Here is a 15,342-nt window from a genome sequence, read left to right on the forward strand (position 1 = left end):
CATGTCACAGCCTTGGCCACCTCAGCTTGCTACCTCATGCATGATGACCTTAGAGGCATGACACATGATGTGCCACCTCAACAGCAAGCATTGAGCCACATCACCCATCAACCATGCTCATGCATGAATGCACTGAGCATGCATGCTCATGCCAATCTTAAAAAGACAATACGTGAAGGGATCATGGGAATCTCAATCTACTCGCAAAGGATTGATAGCAGCACGTAGATTTATCATGGAACTGGTAACACTGCTCACGGGCTGTGGAGAGTATTTGCGAACCTGCTCATGTCATACTGAGCTAGTGAAATTGAAGGTTTTGGGACGAGGCGGCATATAATTGGGACGAAGACATTTCTTTTCGGCTTCTTGAGCATGATCTGAGAGCTGATTTGGAAGAGAAGTTAATGTGGGTGAATGACCAACAACTCTAGTTATGGGATCCAAAGGAGCCACACACAGTAGCCTATTATTTGTTTCAGATTTATAGTGGGAGGTCATTGTGCTAGTCAAGTTGACAAGTCGGTGTTTTTGGGCTTTGCATGATGATGCCGTAGATAGATGAGGACATTCAATCCTATTTCATGAGATTTTGTATACTTTCCAAAAGTTGTAGGTGGATCACTTTCTCTTCTATTGTGGAGTCAAGTTAATAGTAGGGATATCTCTAGTTAGAGAGCTTGAATAGCCAGTTGTTCACAAGACAATATTTGAGGCAAGGTCCAAGGTCCCATTCAAGGCTCTAGGGCATCCAATCGATCATTGGCAAGCAAGGTTCTATCTGATCCTACAAGGGGTTCTATTTACAAGTTCTTGATTTCTAGGAGGTTGTGATCTCTATACATTTCTTTGTTGTATTTTCTAAAGTTATTGGTGGCTATCAGTATATGGTATATCTCTGGTGTTTTGAGTTCATCTTGGGATTGCATTTCCCCTCAGTGTGTTTGCAAACGTGACTGTTCATCTAGCTATAAAGGCAATTCAGTGTAGCTTTGCCAGTCTCATCACCGACACTTGCACAATTGCCCCTAGCTTTGAGGCTAAACCCTATTCCCACTCGGACACAATTCTTGCAATTAATCAGGAATCCGAATCCACGACCATATTCAAGAGCGCCAAATCCGGCTCCTTAGGCAGTTATAATACAATAAGTGCAAGCCGAGGAAGTTGACTCTCCACTCGAGTATGAAGCCGAGTACCCAGTGTACTATGTAGAAGGTGCAGAATAAGTGTGACCCAACACATATCGAGCACCAATCAAGTGCTGCGATTGTGGAGAAAATCACCGGATCACAGAGTGCCCTCATCGTGGTAGCCCCACTACTTTTCAACCACTCTACAGAGATTGTGGCATAGGACATGCCTGTATGGATTGTCCCCTAAAAAATAAGGTCCCACAAAAAAAAGAGGTTAAGCTTGATGTCCCAATCTGCATTATTAGGGTAGACCATCAAAGTTTGGGGCTGGCAAGCATAATATCACAACCTGTGAATGTGATTACATGCCAATAGAAAGAGGCCACCAAGGACCCTAACATTCCAATCCAAACAAGATAACTTCTTGAAAAGAAAGCACAAGTGCCTCTAACTCCACCAAGCGATGAGCGTCCAAGCTCCTCCACATCAGCTCCCGAGCCTCAAATAAAAGAAGCTCCATAGCCAAATGCAGAAGTGGAAAAGGCTCATTTTCACGCACTTCAACAATGGGTATAAAAGGAACAAGCTCAATTTGAGGATGAGAAGCAAGCTCAAGATCAATCCTTGACTTGGCCCCATAGATTATTGATATTGTACTTGAGCCTCTGTTCCAACAACAGACTCAATGACATAATGTACTGCCATGTCAACTTGAAGGAGCCGCACTCTCTAGTATCCTAAGTTTCCCTGTGTCAATTCCTATTGGAATCCTATTACAAAATTGTCCCAATCTCTAGGAGAGTTTCAAAGGTTGGATTGAACTCGCAAATCCCCCTCCACTTATGGAAGACATCAAAGATATCCCTGTATGGATGGGTGAGAGAGATGACATTCGCAACATTATTGTGCCTTTGATCCACAAGGCATATCATGAAGTCCAAGACATAGTGGATGGTGGAGCAAGTGTAAATGTCCTATCAAAGGAGCTCTATGATGAATGGGGCTTCCCACCAATGCAAAAGGCTAATTTCAACATATGCCTTGCCGATAATTCATGGGCTAAACCCTTGGGAATAGCGAATGGTGAGTCAACAAAGGTTGCAGGAGCCCACTTTTCCCTTCAATTCACAATCTTGGATCTCCCCAAAAAATCCTATCAAATCTTTTACTAGGATGTCCTTGGTTGCGGGAAGCATCAGCCCTCCATGATTGGGGAACTGATAAACTGACCATCCAAAATTGCGACACCACAGTTAGGGTGAATGTAGGGAAAGGAGAAATAAAACCAATTGTGCCTCGAGCGTTGGATGACACATCTTCAATGATGATCTCAAGCAAATCAGGTCCCCTGCAACAGCATGCCATAGCGGGCAATTCACAAAGCAATGTCAATAACTGGATACAAACATTGGCAACTGTCGACAACTGCCATTCATTAGACCCCATCTTCTCGAAGATAGACGTTAAGGTGATATAGGTAGATCCTCAACTCACCCATGAAGAACCAATCGATCTAGAGGTGCCATTCTTTATGGTTGACCTCGAGTGGGATAATGAACCTAAAGAAGGTACCCATAACAATGATGACTCATATTTCCTTGGGACCTTGAAACTGAGGCTAAGAATGTTGAAATTAAAGATCAAATCTTTGGCAATGACTTAGCCATTGTGCATGCCCTTATGGAAGTCGAGCTTGCAAAAGTTGAACCTCCAAAGTTGAATAACAGCAGAAGCTCCCGCAAGAAAGCTGAAGGAGAAAATTGTCGAAAAGCCAAGGCCAACACTTCAATGAATTCGATCGAGTCCAAACAAGGATTGTCGAATTGTCTCTTTGTAAATCCAGCTCCTTCTAAATCAGAACCACCACTTGAATGGTCCCCTGAGGGACTAGAAGGATTATGCACAATAAATGAACCCTTACTTGGGAACAGTGAAAAAGTTACCGCACAGCTCCTAACGTAAGACATTTTGGAAGTATAAGCCACATGTGCGGAGGAAGCTCGATCAAGAGAATTCAGAAAAAGAAAGTCAACAAGAGCCTAACAAATTGGTTAATGATACTATGCCACCCAGTACACATAGCACATGTCAATCTAGCTCAACACCATCAGAGGTTGATCTTTGAGAAATGCCGGAGTACTTCAAGAATTACACAAGTGGCAGTGTCCCCATAGCAATGCCAAGACCACTAAGAGAATTTGAAGTTCAAGAAATCGATAGCATTGGAGAAACTCCAATCTATGAGGGACCGGCAAAAACTAGCACAATAAATCTCGCCCTTGAAGGGGAGGAAGAAAAACTGGTCTTCATTGGAAAATAGCTTCGACAGGAAGATGAAACCAAACTCAAAGCACTCCTAATGGAATACCGTGACTGCCTAGCATGGTCATATAAAGAGATGAAAGGAATTTCACCAGACATGGCAATACACATGATACTTATAAGGGAAGGTGCCCACCCTAAGGTATATGGACCTCATCGAACAAATCCTAAGTATGGCACCATGGTTTATGATGAGCTGGAAAAACTCCTAGATGCCATATTCATCTACGAGATAGAGCACACTGATTGGGTTTCACCCATCGTCATTGTGCCTAAACGCAACAAGAATCTTAGAATATGCGTAAACTTAAAGAATGTGAATGTTGCCATAATTAGGGATCACTATCCCCTACCCTTAATAGAAACAGTGTTGGAAAACGTGGCAGAATCCGAAATATATAGCTTCTTGGATGGCTTTAGTGGCTACAACCAAGTGCAAATTGCTGCTAAAGACTAATCAAAAATAGCATTTGCTATAGAATGGGGTATTTTTGCCTATAGAGCCATGTCATTTAGCCTTTGTAATGCCCTGGCCACATTCTAGTGAGTCATGTTCATAGCTTTCAAGTCATTTCTGAATAAGTTTTTACAGGGGTTCCTGGATGATTTGTGCATCCACTCGAACAAAAAAGACCACTTTAAATGTCTTGAAGCAGTACTAATCAAATGCAAGGAGTATGGAATCTCCCTAAATCCAACAAAATGCCAGTTCATGGTCACCCACGAAGTTGTTTTGGGACACATCATTTCTCAACATGGGATTGCAAAACAACTGACATGGACAAAATCAAAATCATCATGGAATTGCCTCCTCCTACAAATTCCAAAGGTGTACAGTTCTTTATGGGGCATGCCAGCTATTATAGACAATTTATCTTGTGGTATGCCATGATAGCCAGACCACTTTACAAATTATTCTGCTTCATTGAATTCGCTCAACCACCCATGTCACCCACCCCTTGATGGGACACAGTCCATGAGCTAACACTAGATCTCTACCAACACCTATTAGATGTCCTCCTCCTATAATAGACCATGCGATATGCGGACTCCCTTTTGGGAAAGTCCACAATGGGGCTACTCCACATGGAGAACTACTAGTGAGTGGTCCGACATCGTGGTACCTGGTGCTAGAATGCCGGTGGACCCACCATGGAGTAAAGCCTAGTCACCAAATTATATAGAATCTATCTAGATGCTCTAGTAGCCCATCATGCTATGTTTGGCCAAAGGAAAAGCACATGCTCCTTGGAAGTTTGGTAAACTCTAGCTCACGCCATGAAATGAAAGCAGTGGATGCCAGAAATCTAGATGCTCTAGTAGCCCATCATGCTATGTTTGGACAAAGGAAAAGCACATGCTCCCTGGAAGTTTGGTAAACTCTGGCTCACGCCATGAAATGAAAGCAGTGGATGCCAGAAAACTAATTTTAAAAGCTGCACCCTATCAACTCATTGCAGGACAACTGTATAAGATGGGCAAAGACCAGGTTTTAAGATGTGTTATGCCTCATGAGATCATGCCAGTCCTAAGTGAAGTCCATGAAGGCATTACAGGAGGACACTTCCAAGGGGAATCCATAGCATGAAAAGTTTTCCTCGCAGGCTACTGGTGGCCAACACTTTGGGCAGATGCCTATGAATATGTCAAAGGCTATGATGTATGCCAACGGACTACTAAACCACAACACAAAGACTTCAATCCCCTAACAACAGTTGCTGCACAAAAGCCATTTTAAAAATGGGGGATTAACTATGTGGGTTGCATCCATGTAGTAGAGCAAAGGGAACACAAGCACGCTACATCATTGTGGCCACTGATTACTTTACCAAATGGGTTGAAGCTAAAGCAGTTAGAAAGGCAGATGCTAGAAGCATAGCAAGATTCTTATATGAGAATGTGATCACCCAATTTGGATGCCCCATTGTAATTGTGTCGGATAGAGGCACACATTTTGTCAATGAGGTAATCAAATAACTCTTGTCTAGCTTTATGGTAATCCATAGAAAAAGCACACCCTACTACCCCTAAGGGAATGGACAGGTTGAATCCACCAACAAAATATTATGCATTATCCTCACCAAGGTAGTAGAACCACAGCATTCTGATTGGGCAAAAAAACTAAATGCAGCCTTATGGGCATACCAAACCACACTCAAGGTCAGTACAGGGAACACACATTTTCAATTGGTGTATGGCCTTGAAGCTGTGGTCCCACTAGAATTTGTAATAGCAAGCCTATGCATAGCAGTACAGGAACTCATGGGAGATCATGCATCCTTGAAAGAAAGACTCTATCAATTGGAGAAGCATGCAGAGACAAGATTAGTCGCCTACCATGCCATTACAATAGAAAAATGCAAAAGAAAGGCATGGTTTGACAAGAATGTTAAAGCTAAAGACATCAAGGAAGGTGACTTGGTCTTGTTATACAATGCCAAAGTACACAAGGGAAAAGTCAAGTATCTAGGTCAAGGACCCTACCGAGTCAGAAAAATGAATCCCATCAATGCTATGCTGCTAGAAACATTGGATGGAGTCCAATTCAACACAACAATAAATGGGAGACGACTGAAGCGCTACTACTTCAACACGCAAGCCATCCCTGACAAAAATAAAGATTTGGGAAACCCAAGTCTTCCTTAGTTATTAGGATTAGATTGTATCACAAGCACTCACTTGCATATGTACGTCTTCACATATATAGGTAGCATCAATCGATTTTAACCTAGGGCTTAGAAGTGATGCATGAGTCCTAGTTGCCCTATGAAATCCCAGCAACAACAAAAAAAAAGCATATAGTTAGTCCCTACCTAGCTACTAGGTCACGTGCACTCACACGCTTTCGCTTAGACACATAGTCGATTGCATGAATAATTGTGCCACACACTTTCATTCCACACTCTCAAAGCATGTGTAAAAATAAGATCTCTCACAAACACACACAAATGTCATACCTGTATACCAACTAATCTAATGATCATTGATACACCATATGCACATGGATGCAGGTTCAGCAACAATGTCGCCACTAAAGAGGACGCACAAAAAGAGCCCACCGCCTCAACCACAAGAACCCCTCTAGAGTTCGCAACCATCTACCACCTCTCAACCACGGCAACCACAGGCATTTGTGGTCCAGAGCGATAGCTATGAGGAGGATTCTGTGCAGGACATGGAAACCCAAGAAGAAAAAATGCCACCCCAGTCACCACCGATCTACACAACCATTGACAAGACTTAGTCAATAGAACTTGTGTGGCCACCTACATCAACTTATGCTCTTTCCAATGCAACAACAACTTTCTTAGAGCAAAGGGGTCTGGGCTCTTTGTATGAGAGCCTAAAATCCTTGGAAGACAATCCTACAATGACCACATACATCAGGGAGTTTCTCCATTCTTACCACTCCAGCAATGCACAGGTTGGCAACAAGTATAGCACCATCATTGTACATCAAAGCCCACTCAACATTATCCTCGATAGTACAGTCATTCAAAGAGCCTTCTCACTCCTAACACAACATTCCAAATACCCTACAAGGCTTGCCGATGCTAAATTTCTCGAAGTACAACCTCTCCTTGCCAAGGGCACAATGCTTTATTAGGACAGCATATTACTTTGCACCATCATTAACCCTCACCTCAAGGAAGCAGCACAATTCCTATCCACAATCCTGGGGATTAAGTGCGGCAAGAATCAATCCCTTCCACTCCGCACATTTGTTTTGTTGAGTAGGAAACTAAAGCAAGACTGGATCCAGCACTTAGTCATCTTCTCCACCAAAAAACTACATGGTTCATCAAGCCAAAAATGTAAAATCCTACACTTATTGGCTGTAATCATCAAAAAAGAGCTACAGGAACAAGAAATGGCTCTACTATAGTCACCGAAACCTATTGAGGAGTTAGACATTCCCTTCTCACCGGCATGGGAGCCGTCACCAACCTCTCCTACTATCACATTGGCAAATGTGGATACCTCGGAAGAAATGCCTATTCTGGAGGTCAGAACTGAGGAATTTCCCCATGAGATGCTACAGCTCGGTGCACAACTACAACCAATATATCTCCAACAAGAACAACAACCAGAGCCTGAGGCAAGATCAGCACCAGAGCCTGAGGCTACATCGGCACTAGTACTGCCCATCAACGCCATGCTAGTCCGTGAGCCACAAGGAGAGCTAGTGCCAGATCTGTGGGGGTTAAAGGTCACTGTGCCTTTACCCCGGTTATGTACAATACTCAAACACATATATTAATGAATGAAAAAGAAGATTAGGGTGGTTTTGCACCCACCGAAACTTGTGTGGCTCTCTGTTTCTCTCTCTCCCTCTTCTGTTCTTGCTTCCGTTGAGAGCACTCTCAACTGGTATCAGAGCCCGGGTGATCTAGCTGAGTGTGCGTGAATGCTTGAAGCTCAGCAGCTCTGTGGGAGGAAGGAGAAGCTCTGTGGGAAGCTTTGTGGGTGACTTTACTTGCATCCGACTGTGTAGAGACCTTGGAGGAACCTTTGGAAAAGTCACTTTGGTTTTGCGAAGTGGTTTTGAGAGCCTGTTAAGTGTTTTCAAAGAAAAAGTCATTTTCTGAGCTTTTCCCTGTTTCGTTCGATGACAGAGACTCCGTATTGACTTGTAGAGGCAACTATTGCTTGCTTTTGGTGTCCACTTCACTTCAGGAGCTTGGAAACACCTTCATTCTTGAATCTGGGATCATTTCATTGGATTTCTGACTCACTGTGTCAGTTCCTACGTTTTTCTGCCCGAGTATTGGAACTCAAGTTTGGAGCAACCATTTGCTGATCTGTCAGTTCCGGTGGACTCAGGAGGTCCTAAAACTTCTATGTTGCTCATCATTTGCACTCCAGTGAGTTTACAAAAAGCTCTGTTTCCGAAAACGTTTTTCAGTCCGTGTGTTGGACCCAGTGATTGAAACCATGGTTTCTAAAATCGTCTGTCCCATTGTGTTCCGGACGCTCAAAAACCCCTACCTGTCAGTTCTTACATGATTCGGTGGAGTATTTTCAGAGTTATAGATCTCTGTGTATTCGATTTCGTCTCTCTATTATGCATTTTTCATTCTAAGGTTCTGAAACCTTAGATTTATGCCACATGGTAGTGGATAAGTGTTGACTCCCATTTCTCACTCATCGGTTGAGATTTTGGAGTTTCGGTAGAAGAGAGATATTTGCAGATTTTCTTGCTGAGTCCGATTATGCAATGGCGCCCATGTTTTGAGGCATCTCAGGTTCTATTTTCAGTAGCGGTCTTTTCCGTGAGACCATGATTTCTTGAGCATACCTTATGCAGATCACTCTGGTTGTAGTTTGAGCCATGTGCGCTCATTCGTGTTGTGCATTGGGTTGCAGTGGATGATTTATAGGCCATTTGGATGCATTGCGATCCTTATTGGATGTGCTGATAGGCCCAGATTGCCTTGTGGGATGCTATTTTTATGGACGCTTTGCACATGGATGCTATTTTATGCTGAGGGACAGCTTTGACACATTGCAGGTGATGCACTGATAGTGTTACGCTCTCTTGGATGAGATATTATTGATGCATATGCCCATGGACGGTGTTTATGCTTGAGCCATTTGGCACTTATTGGCATTTTAGATTGCCATTGCAGTTGGCATTTTCTTTTGGGCCAGATTTGCTCATATGGATGCATAGTATATGCACATGAGTTAGATGCATCTTTTGATGCTTTGAGCTTTGCGTTTTGGTGATATTTTACTCTATTGTGGCATACACATTTGGGTGCACCTGGTATTTGGTGTGATTTCTCTTTTGCAGGTACTAGCATTTGGGATTTTCCTTCATTTGCATCATGGCATCCTCTTCCATGTCTGAAAGGAGTTTAACATTAAAAAGTTTGATGGGACAAACTTTTCTTCGTGGAAAGAATAGATAAGGGATGTGCTTATTCAAAAGAAGCAGATTAAACCCTTGGCAGGGATTGAAGCTGATGCGGAGACTAAGGCAATATTTCTCTTATGTTCATTGCCATCCTCACGGGATACCTTCCGTACAGCTGTCGGTAACTCTGCACCTGGTGGAGTACTGAAATTTGATGATGTTGTCGGTAGCTTGTTGGCTGAGGAGATTAGACGAAAGTCTATGGACGGCAACAAGCAGGATGCAGCCTTAAATGTGCAAAGGGGCAGATCACAGTTCAGGGGGAAGTCCCAAGAAAGAGGAAAGTCTCGTAGCAAATCCAGGGCATAAAACATTGAGTGTTACCACTGTGGCAAGAAGGGCCATATGAAAAAGGATTGCTACAAGCTGAAAAGAGAGCAAAAGGATAAGAAAAAGAATGCAAATTGGGGTGCAAATCAAAAGGAAGAGAGTCCAAGGGAGGACAAAGGAAAAGTGAAGATCGAGGAGATCAATGCAGTCACACATGATAGTGACAATGACGTTCTCTTCATGTCTACTTTATCTGTAGAGTTGCTTACCACTTCAGATGATGCATATTCCCAGGATTGGATTTTGGATTCTGGTGCTTCATTCCATGTTACTCCCCATAGGGAATGGTTCTCCACTTATGACAGTGGAAAGACAGGTTGTGTGCATCTTGGAAATGACTATGCATGTGACATAGTGGGAGTAGGTGACATAAAGTTTTCTTTTGCAAATGGGTCTGCATTTATTTTGAAACATGTGAGACATGTGCCTAAGTTGACCAAGAGTCTTATTTCAGTGGGTCAGCTAGATGATGCTGGTTTTCACACCACTTTTGGCTTTCAGAGTTGGAAAATTCAGAAGGGCTCTATGCTTTTGGCCAGGGGTGCCAAGTGTGGGACTTTGTATCCCTTACACGTATCAGGGGTATTTGATCATGTTGTTGCAATAACCGAGTAGCCAAGCACTTCTTTGTGGCATTGCAGGTTGGGGCACATGAGCTAGAATGGAATGAAACTCTTATGCCATTTGGGTTATGTACCGCATTTGAGTTTCTCTGATTTTGAATTTTGTGAGCACTGTCTCTATGGGAAGCAGACTAAATCAGCCCATAAAAGAAGGGGAAAGAAAGAGTTTGAAAAGCTTGATTTGGTGCATTTAGACGTATGTGGTCCCATGCCTACACGGTCATTAGGCGGGGCTAAATAGTATGTGACATTCATTCATGATGCAACTAGGAAGTGTGGGCTTATGCTATAGCTCGGAAGAGTGATGTGTTCAAGGTATTTCAGAAATGGCTAGCCTTGGTTGAGAATCAGTCAGGTAGAACGCTTAAATGCCTACGGACTGACAATGGTGGAGAGTATCTCTCTCATGACTTTCAGCATTTCTGTGATACACATGGGATTAAGAGGGAGCTCACATCCCCTTGTACTCCAGAGCAAAATCCAGTTGCAGAAAAGATGAACCGTACCATTCAAGAAAGGTTGCAATGCATGCTTTCCAATGCAAGTCTTTCTAGTGGTTTTTGGGCTGAGACAATGAAGACTGCAGTGCATGTGATCAATAGATCACCTAGTAAGAGTTTGGATGGTGGTATTCCTGAAGAGGCATGGAGTGGCAAGAAGCCCTCTTGCTCTCATTTGCATATATTTGGGTGTGAGGCATATGCACATGTGCCAAAAGAGCTTCGAAAGAAGCTAGATCCTAAGTCTAGGAAATGCATCTTTCTGGGTTATGGTGAAGTGGAGAGATGGGCTATCGTCTCTGGGATCCAGAAGCAAAGAAGATCATATGCAGCCATGATGTAGTCTTCAATGAGAAGAAGATGCATAAGGCACCCATGAGGGATGTTGAAATAAGGAGAATCACTTTCCAGGATGTGAATCCACCTACATATATTGATAGACAACAAGCTATTCATGCACCAAATGTGTAAGAAATGGTACCACCAAGTACTCCCACATGTATACAATCAAGGGTAGATGATGGATCATCTATTGGTGGAAATGATGAGCCAAATGTGGCTGATATGCAAATGGGACAGCAAGCTGAAATGCCCTTGAGAAGATCATCTAGAGTGTCTAGACCGCTTGATAGTTTGTTCCAGGGGTAGACTATGTGATGCTTACTGATTGCGGGGAGCCTTCTTGCTATAGAGAGGCTATGATGCGCAAGGATCAATGCAAGTGGGACTATGCTATGCAATCAGAGATGAGTTCACTTATGAAAAATAAGACTTGGGACTTGGTTTCTCTGCCACATGGAAAAAAAGCATTGCCATGTAAATGGGTCTACAAGATGAAGGTCACAGGTAATGATGTGCCTAGGTACAAGGCCCGTTTGGTCGCTAAAGGGTTCAAGCAAGAGAAGGGTGTGGACTTTGATGAGATATTCTCTCCGGTTGTGAAGATGACCACACTTAGATGCATGCTTGGACTAGTGGCATCACAGGATATGGAGCTTATGCAGATGGATGTCAAGACAACTTTCTTGCATGGGGATTTGCATGAGGAAATTTACATGGTGCAACCGGAAGGCTTTGAAGAAAAGGGCAAAGAGCATTTAGTTTGCAAGCTGAAGAAGAGTCTCTATGGTCTTAAGCAAGCACCTAGAGAATGGTATCACAAGTTTGATGCTTTCATTCGGTCCCAAGGTTTTAGAAGGAGTGAAATTGATCATTGCCTGTACACTAAAAGGGCTAAGGATAATAGCCTGATAATCCTGGCACTATATGTAGATGATATGCTATTGGCTAGCAAGAATACTTATGAGCTAGATGCATTAAAGGCCAAGTTGTATGAGGCCTTTGATATGAAGGATTTGGGACTTGCAAGTCATATTCTTGGTATGCGCATCACGCGTGATCGGAGTAGGAAACTCCTTTGGCTTTCACAGAAGGAGTATGTTACAAAAGTATTGCAGCGTTTCAATATGGAGGGGGGGAAGGCAGTGAGTACTCCATTGCCTCCATATGTGAAACTGAGTCATACAGATAGTCCCAAATCAGATGAGGAGAGGGCCATGATGGCCAAGGTTCCTTATGCATCAGCAGTTGGGAGTCTTATGTATGCTATGATAGCTACTAGACCAGACATTGCATTTGCAGTGGGAGTTGTTAGCCGGTATATGGCTAATCTAGGAAAGAGGCATTGGGAGGCAGTTAAGTGCATCATGAGGTACATGAAGGGTACCAAGGAGATGTGCATCTGCTTTGGTAGAGGAGACATGTGTGTACTTGGGTACATAGATTCAGACTATGCAGGGCATGTGGATAGTAGGAGATCCACTTCTGGTTATGTGTTCACCTTTGCAGGTGGTGCAGTGTCATGGATGTCTCACGCACAGAAGTGCGTTGCTTTGTCTACCACAGAGGCTGAGTATGTTGCAGCCACAGAGGGTTGCAAGGAGGCTATATGGCTTGATCAGCTAGTGGGAGATTTGGGGATTCATACAGGTGTAGCGACATTGCATAGTGATTCCATGAGTGCTATTCAGCTAGCACAGAATCTGGTCTTTCATGCAAAGACCAAACACATTGAGGTCAGGTACCATTTCATCAAGGAGGTACTTAAGGACAAGTGCATAGAGCTTGTTAAGGTTCATACAGATGATAACCTTGCAGATATGCTGACGAAGAGTCTACCTAGTCAGCAGTTTGAGTATTGTTGTGTATTGATGGGCATTGGATAGTATGCTCACTGGTTATTCTCCCTTAAAGGCACGTTGTCCTTTAAGTGGGAGGTTGTGGGGGTTAAAGGTCACTGTGCCTTTACCCCGGTTATGTAAAATACTCAAACACATATATAAATGAATGAGAAAGAAGATTAGGGTGGTTCTACTCCCACCAAAACTTGTGTGGCTCTCTGTTTCTCTCTCTCCCTCTTCCGTTCTTGCTTCCATTGAGAGCACTCTCAAGATCAATAGTATGATTATACTGAACCCAAGTGACTGAAATACCATTAGAACAACCCCCCACAAGTACTACAGAATCATCAAGATGGCTACATGGACACCAATTATATCAGCAATATCGCCAGTCCTCATCATTGGCTGTCATTCTCCATCATCAAGCTAGCCAAATGATCCAAATGTCTGAACTATTCACTAGCTTGGTCTTGGGGGATTCACAAGGGGCAACTTATGATATCACGTGGGTGTACAATAGGGGCATTTTTTGAGATGAGGCATAAGCTTATACATTAGGGGTGGGGGCCGTTTTTACTTTTTCCCAATATTAAATCTAAGTTAGGGGGGACATGCCATCTTGGGGGGGGAGGGTAGGACACTACAAATTTATACACCACATAAAAAGAACACACACATACACATTGGAGTATTTGTAATTGTTAAGTGCCAAGTATATGAATAAACCAAGCCTAAACTATGGCTAGTTTTAGACCATAATAGGGGTGGAAAATAAGAGTGGATGTTAGCCCATTGGCAAATATTTGAAGTTATTCTAATCTATATCAAGGGATGTTATTTTGATGTTCTTATGGAATAATCTAAATGATTGAGAAATAATGTAGATTTAAGACAAGGGGGGGATATAGTAGACTTTTGGTAGTATCCTTATAAGCTTAAATAGGGGTGCTTTATCCTCCTACATGGACCGTATATAGGGGGTTTTCTTGAAGTTCATGCACGTAGGTGATGTCCCCCTTTTATTGAGACTAAATCCCTCGGGAGCTTGGTCAAGGAGGAACATGCAAGAGAATTGGATAGATAGACTACAGTAGAAATTGAAGACCAATTCCAGGCAATCACCATAGAGGTCAAGGCACTTCGGGCACAAATAGATGAGGAGGTTAAAGAAGTGCGCATGAACCAAGCTCTCCAAGATCAAGAGAAGGCAGTGAGGGTGACCTCCAACTCCACCAAAGCCAAACATAGCTGACAATAGTAGAGTACAAGCAATGGCAATCCTACAGACCTACTATAACTCCTTGACCTCTGCACATGCTCGGTAGACAAATGCACTGGCACAAGCTCGACTCACTCTAATTTACAAAGAAGAAGAGCTCCAGGATTTCCAAGACAAGCTTGAAGACATGCAACAATCTTTGGCAGTATGCACATTCAGCATTGAAAAGCTTACAAGGGACTGTAGAATCTTACAAGACCAACTTGCTACAGCTAAAGAGGCCAGCACTTCACAAGCACAAGTCTTGGACCAATGGTCCAATACCACTGAAGACATTCCTCACTCAATAGGCGAAGGTCACCTTGCAAATGAGAAAGCTTAAGGAGGCATATACATCCATCTACCATAAAAATAAAGAAAAAATGGATGAGATGCAATCCCAAAAGATAATCATCTCCAAGCTTGAACTCCAATTGCTAGTGCACAACCATGAGCACAACCATGAGGCAATGGAAGACAACACCAATGAAGCCCCACTATACAAAGCACAACGGTGGTGTACCAAGAGCTTGTGGCTGCTCTACAAGCGGAAGATCACCTCAATGCACAAGTGCTTATCCAATGGAAGAAACTCCAAATCAGGATCATATTCGCTCATTCAACAATCAAATGGGAACGTTCCATAGGGACCAAAACTCTATGCATAATTTGCCAAGACTAGTCCGAAGATGAGAAAAATATCTTCTGCATGTCTACACATGCCAGATTTATAGCACTCAGGACGGATGCTTTCATCGCATATGTATGCCTCATGTGTAGTCCTCCCCTCGGGGTTATTGCTGGTTTGTTGCCATTGCTACAGAGGCCATCACTATTATTTGCAAGGCATGGCATAATGGGCATCCCACCCTTGTAGCTGATGATCCCATCACACCAGCAAAAAGAAGTGTTGGAAGATGACAGGGCCTATCTCACATCCAACTTCCCATATCTAACCAATCTCTCTGCCAACCTCACAACCTCACTTCTCCTTGCTGCTGCTACCACCCTCTTAACCTTCCCTGAGCTCCTTTTTAACATCTATTCCCTTCATCGTCTCTTTCCTCATGCCT

This window comes from Dipteris shenzhenensis, chromosome 32 (assembly GCF_047967505.1).
Source record: "Dipteris shenzhenensis isolate YYH24624 ecotype China chromosome 32, Dip_SZ_1.0, whole genome shotgun sequence".
Taxonomy (NCBI): Eukaryota; Viridiplantae; Streptophyta; class Polypodiopsida; order Gleicheniales; family Dipteridaceae; genus Dipteris; species Dipteris shenzhenensis.